We start from the raw sequence: 11,255 nt of genomic DNA, 5'->3' as shown, positions 1-11,255 counted from the left end.
GATTGTACGCAAAGACACGGTGGCCGAGGAGGTCTTCAAAGAGGGCAAGATCCTCTTGTACAGAAAGCTATGGACGAAAGAAATTTATCATTGGTAGCAGGTAGAAGAACTGATAAGACATGGGAGGAGACCAACCACCTTTGTCGACAGAGGGGATGGAATACTTGAAGTGGAAACGTGAGGTCTGCATCTGGGAGTTGGGAACTTCGATAGCAGCTGCTAAGCAGGCTGCAGTGTGTGTCTTGAGGATCCAGGATTTCAAGGCAAGAGATTTTGCAACACGCTTAGAGTATATTTAGATATATACTCAGAGTATATTTCTAGGTATTGATCATCTAGAAAAGTTTGTTAGACCGGAACAAATGCAAATGACAGAATATATCGCTGAGTTCAAGAAACGATTGAACCGGATCGGAGAGTTGTTAATTACAAGAAAGAAATTTATCATGATGGTATGTTGGCATACAGGTTGTTAACTCAGGCCACCCTGACCAAAGATCAACAGATATTGATCAAAGCTGCAATGGGGACTCAAAAGTTGACGAGTAAAGCAATTGAGGAATGTTTGAAGAGGTGGTTCGGTGACGCTGTTTTCTGTCGTAGATCCAGACTGGAGTTAGACACAGTGAAGATTAAGGTAGAACCTGGATCGGATGTGCTTTACCATAGGGGTCAGTTTGATGAAAAGGATACTGATATCGGTGGTGATAACGGAGAATATACATTCTATCAAGGATACAATAATCGAGGACAAGGATGAAGGAAATCGTTCTCTTCTGGCGGTTATAACAATTACTCCAATGGCAGAGGGAGATCTGGAAATTACAGCAGACCATGGGAAAGAGACAAACAGCTCAATTCAAAAGAAAGGAATAACTCAGACTACAAAGATGAGTTAAATGCTATCAGTCACAAAACAGGCGATGTAGCAAGATGTTCAATTTGTGATTCAAATAAGCATTTCCGGGCAGATTGTCAACATAATCCCAATGTTAATGATGTTCGAAAGAAGGATTCGGGCTCAGTGTGTATGTATCAGTCGTGCAGGAATGGTAAAGAATCAAACAAAATTGACAATGACTACTGTGAGACAGTGCTGTTAGTCAATGAGACATTGAACAAGGTATTGAGTGACACTGGGACAACCAGTAATGTGTGTGGTGATGTTTGGTTGAACACATTCTTAGAGTCAATACCTGAAGAGTTGAAGGAAAAGGTCAGCGAAGTCGAGAGAAACTTGAGTTTTTGTTTTGGAGGATGTAGCATGAAGCAACTGGGGGTATCATTAGACATAGAGAATGATCAGATTATGATTGGCGGAGAACGGCAACAACTGAAAGTGACCAAATCAGTGAGTGTCAAGTGCAGAAAAAATCACATGATTCTCTAGACACAGAGTCTAGTATTGATACGGTGATGATACCAAAGGAGAGATATGGTGAGGTGTGATGTGTAATCAGTTTATAATTTTGTGGAGGCACAGTACGATCGGAGACAAGTACTGATAAAGGGAGACACAGTACGATCGGAGACAAGTACTGATAAATGGAGACACAGAGGGGTCAGAGACGAAGGCTGATAAATGGAGACCAGTCTTACTTTCAACACTACTATATAACCAATAATTTGAGGAGGTTCTCTCAAGATGATTTTTAATTCGAAGATTTCAAGAGCCTAAACTGTGTATGATTCGCCTCTCCAAACAGATCAAAAGAGACACAGAGTAGTCGGAGACGAAGGCTGATAAATAGAGACACAATATGGTCGGAGACGAGAGCTGATAAATGGAGACACAGTACAATCGGAGACAAGTACTGATAAATGAAGACACAGAGTTGGTGGAGACGAGAGCTGATAAATGGAGACACAGAGTGGTTGGAGACGAGAGCTGATAAACGGAGACACAGAGAGCTGATAAATAGAGACACAGAGTGGTCGGAGGCAAGAGCTATTATATGGAGACACAGAGTGATCGAAGACGAGAGCTGATAAATGGAGACACAGAGAGTTGATAAATGGAGACACAAAGTGGTCGGAGACGAGAGCTGATAAATGGAGACACAGAAAGCTGATAAATGGAGACACAGACGAGACGGAGGCGTGAGGTGATAAATGGAGACATAGACGGGTCGGAGACAAGAGCTGAGAAATGGAGACACAGTCCACAGAGTGGTCGGGGACGAGTTACGGGAGAATGCGGATAGGCTGGAAGGAGATACAGAGTCAGGATGAGTCACAAAATTTATATAACAGTCAGAATGAGTCATAAGATTTATATAACAGTAGTTATATCGAAATAACAGTGCAACATCATTGATCACAAAAAATCAGATAAATCAGAAATTACTTGGAACTGAATGAACTGTCGATATTGAAATGAAAATTAAAACAAAGTCTTAATAAATAACTATCGGAGAGTATCACCCAACAGGGGCGGTGAGGAGAAGATGGTTAACATACCTGGAGTACAAGAAAGACAGTGACACTAAACCCACGGATTGAGATGCGTAGTACATCAACTTGTATTCTGAACAGAGACATCGAACGAGATCCAGAAGATGATATCTGGAAGGAGAAAAGAGACATGAAACGAGATCCAGAAGTAGATATCTGGAAGGAGACAAGAGACGTGGAACGGGATCCAGAGGAAAATATTCAGAACGAGGAGCGGAGACCTGGAGCGAGAGCCAGAAGAAGATATGTTGAACAACGAACGGAGACTCGGGACCGGATCCAGATGAGGATGTTCGCAACGAAGAATGAGACGGGGATAAGAAGAGATGAAAGAGAAAATGGACAGATAAAGTAAGCCGTTAAGTTTGGATATTGTGAAACTTTATTAAATTATTGTACCAGTATAGTAAGGTTCTAAGAAAGAACATATTTTGTAAAGTTGTGTAAGCTGTGATCGGGCAAGAGATATGGTCTATAGTAAGAGATTTTCCATCAAGGGCTTGTAGCAGTATAGTAAGGTTCTAAGAAAGAACATATTTTGTAAAGTTGTGTAAGCCGTGACCGGGCAAGAGATATGGTCTATAGTAAGAGATTTTCCATTAAATTATTGTACCAGTATAGTAAGGTTCTATGAAAGAACATATTTTGTAAAGTTGTGTAAGCAGTGATTAATTGAGATGAATTTAGGGTAATATTGTGTAATATGTAGATAGTGTAATGATTATAATAAGGCGGTCGTGGTGTCCAGTATGTGACGGTAGTATTTTGGGCATATATTAGTATACGACAGTTATTGCAGTTTAAGTGCAGAGAGGTCAGTTTAACATATGTTTGGGTCAGTACGAGGTTGAGTTATGGAGTGTTTACAGAATACTAGTGTTACAATGTTGTGGCTATCGACAGGACAGTTTGCAATTCCCGGGAAATGGTAGATTGTTTAGACTATCAGGGGCGAGAGGAAAATACGATTAGCCTTTTGAGATAGAGGAGTGCCAGTTTACCCGATCGAGAGGGGGGTCATGTTGATACCGGGCAGGTTCTGTAGCTAGAACCTGTTAAGGTCAGGTCGTTCAGTTAGGTAGATGGTTATAGTGGTCAGTATAATATTGGCGGTCATCTAATAGTAGAGCATTACGTAGTTACTATTATCAGGATAGAGGCATTTGCAGTCAGGCTGACTTAGACAGGTAAAGCTAGAATAAGAATAAGAGCCCGGGAGGAATAGTCAGCACTGGTTGACTTAGACAGGTAAAGCTAGATTAAGAGTAAAAGCCCGGGAGGAATAGTCAGCAATGGTTGACTTAGACAGGTAAAGCTAGACTAAGAATAAGAGCCCGGGAGGAATAGTCAGCACTGGTTGACTTAGACAGGTAAAGCTAGATTAAGAGTAAGAGCCCGGGCATCTAGAGTTAACTTCAGTTAAGTACCTTGGGTACCTTTATTATACCCCTTGTTTGTATTCTCACCCTATTCGCTAGATCGCTGGGCGTTTATAGGCGATACGAGTCTGGTTAATTAGGATTTGAAGTAGAGGTTGTCGGATTATTCATTGTGTTGTTTCATAGTTTAATTTTGTGTACCTTTTAGTATCACGCTCGTTTCCATTGTCCAAACCCTTAATTAAATGCAAATAAACTTCGAACCGAGAAGCAAGTGTCCACTGCTTACACTTGTTTGAAGTTCTGGAAGAACATATGGGAGAAGCCGGTTGAACATAACAGCGATGCTGAATGGTTACCAGATGTCAGAACAGCATTAGCCTCAGCAGATGAACAGAGACAGTTTGTTATAACTAACACCCTGGTTGCAGATAGAGTGAAGAAAATGACCAACTGGTCCTCCCCTGGTACAGATGGACTGCATGCTTATTGGATAAAGCACTTTAAAGAACTCCACAATAGGATTGCAGATCAACTGATGAATTGCCTGTCCAATGCTGATATCCCAGAATGGATGACACTGGGTCGCACGTACCTGCTCATTAAGGATCATTCCAAGGGACCCATCCCAGGCAATTTCAGACCAATTACATGCTTATCAGCAATGTGGAAATTGTTCACTGGGCTAATCTCAGATTCCATTTACTACCACCTAGACCAACAGAAACTCCTCCCCCCTGAGCAGAAGAGCAGAGGATGTAAAGAACAGTTAATGATAGACAAACTTATACTGAAGAATTGTAAACGAAGGAAGCGGAACTTGAACATGACGTTTATAGATTACAAGAAGGCGTATGATAGCGTCCCACACTCCTGGATCCTGTCTTGTATGACCATGTGCGGTATCTCATCATCCATCATAGACCTCTTTGAAGCCTCATTCAATCAATCATATGTTAACCTGATGCTTGGTAAAGTTTCCCTTGGGAGGATTAAAATTAATAGAGGTTTATTTCAAGGAGACTCAGTCTCCCCTATCCACTTTATCATTAGTCTTATACCCCTTTCCATTCTTTTGAATAAGCACGACATAGGATACTCTCTGGACAGAAATGATGGACCAAAAGTGTCGCATAGGCTATACATGGACTACCTCAAGTTGTATGCCGAGAGTGAAGACGAAATGCAAACACTGGTTAATACCACAGCAGAGTTCAGCAGTGACATAAAAATGGAATTCGGGCTAGAGAAATGCGCCGTGGTGAAGGTGAAGAAGGGAGCAAAAGCCGCTATTGAAGGCATCACCCTACCCACAGGTGAACAGATCCATGAGTTGGAGGACGGGGGCTATAAGTATCTGGGAATACTAGAAGCCAATAATATTCTACACAAAGAGATGAAAGCACTTGTCACAAAGGAGTATATCAGAAGAGTCAAAAAGGTGTTAAAATCCCAGCTTCATGGTAGGAATAGTATACAAGCAATTAACACCTGGGCTGTACCTGTGATAAGATATGGAGCTGGAATTCTTTCTTGGAACACTGGAGAAATCAAAGCCTTGGACGTCAAGACCCGGAAACTAATGAGGATAAATGGAGCTCATCATCCCCAAGGAGATGTTGATCGGCTATACGTCAGCCGTCAACTTGGTGGCCGTGGGCTTCATAGTATAGAGGAAGTCGTAAAGAGGGAGGAGAATGCACTCACCACCTATGTGATGAAGAGTAGAGACCCGGAACTGATTGCTCTGAAGGACTACTTTGTCAAAGACAAGATACTCTTGGGTGAAGAGATAGACAAAGATACTGACCGAACACAACGCGAGGAAATACGCAAGGAGAAGTGGACTACTAAAGTGATGCACGGACAGTTTCCAAGGCAGATGACGGGTATAGCAGATCCGATAACCTCTTGGAACTGGCTCACTCAACAAGACTTGAAGAAGGAGACAGAAGGATTGTTGATAGCAGCCCAAGACCAAGCACTTAGGACTAACTATGTAAAGAATAAGATTGACAAAACACCTGGCTCTTCTCCACTCTGCAGACTCTGCAGAAATCATTATGAGACAATAGATCACATACTGAATGGGTGCCCAAAACTTTCACAGACAGAATATAAGTGTCGGCATGACAAAGTAGCTGCCGCATTGCACTGGAGTCTGTGCAAGGAATACGGCTTCCCACGCAGTAAAAAGTGGTACGAACACCGAGCAGAGAAGGTGTTGGAGAACGAAAAAGTCAAGCTATTGTGGGACTTTCACATCCAGTCAGACCACGTTATTGAGCACTGCAGACCGGATCTTCTCCTGGTAGACAAGGTAACCAACGCAGCAACCATCATCGACGTTGCAGTCCCAGGAGATACCCGGATCTTGGATAGAGAGCAAGATAAGATACTAGCTTATCAAGACCTAAAAAGAGAGATTAAGAAGAACTGGAATTTACGAAAGGTTACAATTGTCCCAGTGGTGGTAGGCGCTTTAGGAACTGTCACCATAAACTTTCGTAAGCACCTCGATGCAGTCCACTGCAATCTGAGCATCTCTAATCTTCAGAAGACAGCTCTGCTTGGATCAGCCAGAATTCTCAGGATGGTCTTGGACATCTAATTGAGTGTTTAATACACACTTCTTTCAGTTTTAGTTTATTCTGTATAACTGTAATATATACTTTTTGCCTGGTCCTCTTTTATCTCTTCCCTTGCTCCGCAAGCCCTGTCTCTAGTTTATACAACTTTTAACTCATATCAATGTACATATCGGAAAGTTATTGTATTTATTAAGTATACTGTATTGAATTTACTCCCAGATTTGTGCAAAGATTATTTTCGTCTGGACTTTGTGATATACAATTGTTACAGTTATTTCTCTTGTTTTTCTTCCCTTGCTCTGCAAGCCCTGTTTCTTGTATAAAAATTGTGTTTAGTATTTCATATATTCTTGTAATTATTGTGATAATTTGTGATTCAGTTTTCAGTATTAGTAATAGGTGTTTGCTGAATTACTGTATTATACACTCTGTGGCCAGCTCTTATGTGTCCCATCTCTTGCCCTGCAAGCCCTGTTTCTTGTTTATACAGCATATTATAATTATGTAATAAACATTTATTGTAGTGTAGGATTGTTTGAATTTCTAAGTCATTTAATATGCATTTTGTGTTTGTTTCTCCCGTTTTTCTTCCCTTGCGTTGTTAGCCCTGTCTCTTGTAAAAACAACCACTTTTGTAGATACACACAGTCTCTACGCCTTTATCCTCTGGTCCCTAGGGTCAGCTGACTCCGGGCCAGAGGAAAATTACCGATTGCCAAGGTTTGATGCCTAGGCAGTCGAGACCTCTTATTGAGACCCGATATAATAATTCTATACAGTTACATAATTGAAACAATTATGGCCCCTTATTGTGGGCAGAGTATGTGTCTTTGTTGAAGTGTCCTGGTATAAACTTATCTGAGTGACTGCATTAAAATAATTTAAGGAGAGTTCACTTAAAACTTAAAGACAATAGGAATAAATACTAGGACCTAATAAAATCAAAACAAAATGCAGCCATCTAATTTGTGGTTAAGCTTTCTCTTCTCCTACGGTTGACTAGTGGAACCATCTTTGGCGAGTATAATTAGGAACTTAGACCATTACAAATACCGTGCTGTAAGTTTGCAAGGCATGTGGACTAAGTGGGCCGAGAGTACTCAACTTGAAAGTGGGTGTTGAGAATCCCCTGTTCAGAAGATGAGGCAGTAGAGTGAGTAGTAGAGGCTGAAGAAGAATAAATTTCACAAGAGATGAGCACTATAATAAACATCTTTATGATAGTTCACCAATGGCAATTTGTGCTAGAGAGCGGAAGGCAGTGATGCTGTTATCACTATCATCTCTTAAGATAGACCATGATGGTTGGTCATTAAAGGAATGCTCCTGCAGGGTTTCCCTGTAAGAGCAGCTGCACAGTGGGCAGTAGAAGAGTCTGTGATAATTGGTGTCCAATACCTTACAATTTGGACACTGAGGGTCGCAGTTGTTGGCTACCCTTGCCTGGAAGGCTGCAAAGGTGATGTCATGGCCATGTAGGAGAGACATAACCTTAGTATCTGTGATTCTGCTTGAGTAGCAAGGAAATAATCGTTTGCTCCTTTCATCAATGTTATCCAGTATCTGACCCTCACTCTGATTTATTCTTGGGTTCAGCAGGAGATATTTATTCCAAGTAAAGTCCATGAAGCGGATTATTTCTTCTTTTGAGTAGCTGACAATATCGTTCTGAACACTAGTCAGAAGGTCTATTTTGCTTCTGTTTAGTTCGTTGGACCCAGTTTTCCATGTTAGAAACTTACGTATCTCGTCAATATGGTGCTGGTATCGGTGGGCCTTTGCCTTCTCTAGCTGCAAGATGAGCCCTTGCATAAATGGGTCACTTGTTTGTTTGGGGACTGGTTTGTAAGCCAGCCAATGTTTATGAATATAATAACTTTATTACATAATCATAAATATATATATCATAAATAGATCAAATCTGAAACAGAAATTTGCACGCAGTTGATAAATTAAAAAAAAAAGAAAATGAAAAAAGAAAGGTTTATTGATAAAACAAAATATGGAGCACTCTGTGCTTCCAACAGCCTTTCAGACTCGCACTAAGTTTTTTAGGGACTGATTTAGGATATCGTAGATATTGCTATGCCATGCCATTAGTTTGGATATGTAGTGTTGTGATTGTTAAAATCAATTACGGTTTGTGATGATAGGAAAATAGTGATAGTGGGGAATGTGGCAGTGTAAATATGGACCTGGAATTTAGGATGTGTGGCTTATCCATTAATATTAGTTGCCGCTAGTCTTTGCTCAGTTTGTTCTGGTTTTTTTGCACTAGAAAGTGCTTTTATTATAAATTTTATAGTGACCATCTTGTAGGATATCCCAAGGGGTGGAATCCCAATCGCAACAGAGGTCAAATCTTTGGGAGGATAGTGAGTGGCCCCCCCCCCCGCTTATCTTCAAGAGGACCCTGGCATAAAAGTCTTTGAAAGTGTCGAGGTTATCTTTTAGCCATATAGGAGCAGCATATAGAAGTTTTGTGAGTACCACTGTTCTGAAGAGCATTCTGAGTGACCTTGAATTCAGACCTCTGTGGCGGGTGGAGTTTTGGGTGATCCTGTGCCAGGCAAACCAGCATTGCTTGAGTTTGAAATTTGCGTGACCCTTGAATGTGAGCTTGTTGTCGATTGTTAATCCGAGAACAGTTGATTGATACGTAAAGGTTATGGGTCTGTTGCCAATAATTAACGAACTTAAGGTTGTGACATCAGGTGCAGTTTAGGATGCTGGTGCGATCATTATGCACTCGGTTTTGTTTTTATCACAGTTCGGGATTAGTTTCCATTTACTGCACCAGACATGAAGGTATTTGCACATCAGCTGCATTATCTGGTGAGCACATATAGGATCCATGTGGGATACTGCTATGCTTCCATCGTCCGCATATTTGAATAGACTTGAGTTAGAGCTGCATTCCAGTGGAAGCTGGTCCTTCCTTAACATATCCGAGATGTAGAGGATACTCAAAGAAGGCCAACCCCCAGGATAAAGCCCGTCTTGGTGTTGCAGCTGTTGGACTGTATGCACCCTTCGAAAGAACATTCTTTGACATCAGGGTCACACATCCTAACTTCGACTTCAATACATTTAAGCCACAAGATAAGATCTACAGTGAGCATGAGAAATAAAAGAAAGATTTGTATGAAAAGAGAGCACTACAGTCAGGGAAAGGATCCTTTGTCCTTCTAGTCTTCACAACTTCTGGAGGTATGGGACCGCTCTGCACTGTGTTAAGTGGTGTAACGAAGGGCCCTGCCGATCCTGGGGGGGGGGGGGGCAATCTTAGGGGGCGCCAAATCGTCGTTTGAATGTGGAACAATTCCGAAGAACTTAATTAAGGTACTAGCAAAACTAAGCGTTTTGCTCTAGAAGCACACTTATTTAGAGATTTTACTGGCGTATCCTCTTCATCTAATTTGGTCAATTCTAGGGAAGGGCGCCAAAAGGGGAGAGCGCCAACAGGGGGGCGCTTTTACAGCAGGAGGGGGAGCGCCAACAGGCAACGTTACGCTACTGGCTGTGTTTGTAGATCATGTCTCTGAGATGATAGATGACCACTAAAAAGAAGCCAGGTTAAAAATCACATCAGAACCCGATTCAGATTTAATCTGTTAAGAAGCACACTCATTGCACTGAGGGGAATCAGAGGAAGATCAACAGCCTAGCATATCGGACTGCAAGATGTATACTTCAACCTTATCCCTCAAAAGACGAGCTTTGAGATCTCAGACTCATATACGTAAATTTTGTAGATATTCTATTGTAGTTTATATATTTTATACAAATTTTACGGACGAAATGATCCGGGGGGAAGGGACACCCAACCCAAGGCTTCGGCGGGTAGTTGGTGGATCTTTCACGAGCAAGAGCCACTTTGGTCAACTTACTGTGAGATGTCTCAGCTACATGGAGTAGGGGTCCTCCTTTTCAATTTTGTATCTGTGTGAATGGTGACATTAGGGTTACCCTTTCTGTACATCAACATGGTACTGTACTATACTATACTGCTTGAAAAAGGTGAGTCGCATGTAGATCTGTCATGTTGCAAGGTATGCACTTGACTTACTTGACTTGACTTAAGGCGGCTTCAGCGTCCGAGTATTGATGCGCTGTCTCCATAAAACTCTACCCACCATAAGTCCGCCCATTTCTCCAGTGTCGTTGAGACCCGTGTCAGCTCGTAGGCTATCAACATAGGTCAAAAAATAAACCGCCGTTAAAGTTTACATCATTCAACAAAACGACGATTTAATAAAAGTACATGGTGTTTTGACGTTAAGTAGCACAATTAACGAGTGATACTCGTAAAATATTTGTTTTAAATATTAGACTGTCGACGAGTCCAACTCGATGCGCGTTTTGGTAGGTTATAAACTTACGAGTAGCACAATTACAAGTAGCGCTCGACTTTTGAAGTCAATGACAATAGTAAGAATTAAATCAAAGGGAAATGTCTCCGGTGCGCGCGGACCTATAATATAATATTATTTTTTAGGAAAGAAAAATGTTTAGGAAAGAAAAATTTTTATTTACCACAAAACAATCAATACATAATGTTATATTCATAAATAAATTAAATTTTTTCATTATAAAACAAAATACATTTCAATTAGATTAAAAAAACATTGTAAAAATGGCATTATAAATTAATGCAAAGCATCAAAATACATTGCGCACGCGATAGAAATTTTATACATGTTTGAATTCTAGTTGCTCTATCCATAGCCCTTGTACTTGCAGTGGCACCGCACACCTCTTTACTTGTGAAACAATCGCGCCTGCAAAGCCGCAAAACACAAAAGCACATGGTTAGGTGATTAATTTTAAT

At 41.0% G+C, this 11,255-nt stretch overlaps 1 protein-coding gene across 1 annotated transcript in view; it reads right to left on the bottom strand.

Annotated features, from left to right (window-relative positions):
• The window catches only part of LOC134814978 (exosome complex component RRP45-like), a 112,171-nt gene that overhangs the window by 31,425 nt on the left and 69,491 nt on the right, over positions 1–11,255 (bottom strand). The gene's annotated exons all lie outside the window — the stretch shown is intronic.

The sequence above is a fragment of the Bolinopsis microptera genome, chromosome 5 (genome assembly GCF_026151205.1).
Source record: "Bolinopsis microptera isolate Bmic1 chromosome 5, MBARI_Bmic_1.0, whole genome shotgun sequence".
In the NCBI taxonomy this organism is placed as follows: domain Eukaryota; kingdom Metazoa; phylum Ctenophora; class Tentaculata; order Lobata; family Bolinopsidae; genus Bolinopsis; species Bolinopsis microptera.
Note: the sequence above shows the minus strand (reverse complement) of the source record. Positions and strands in the feature narration are given on the sequence as shown.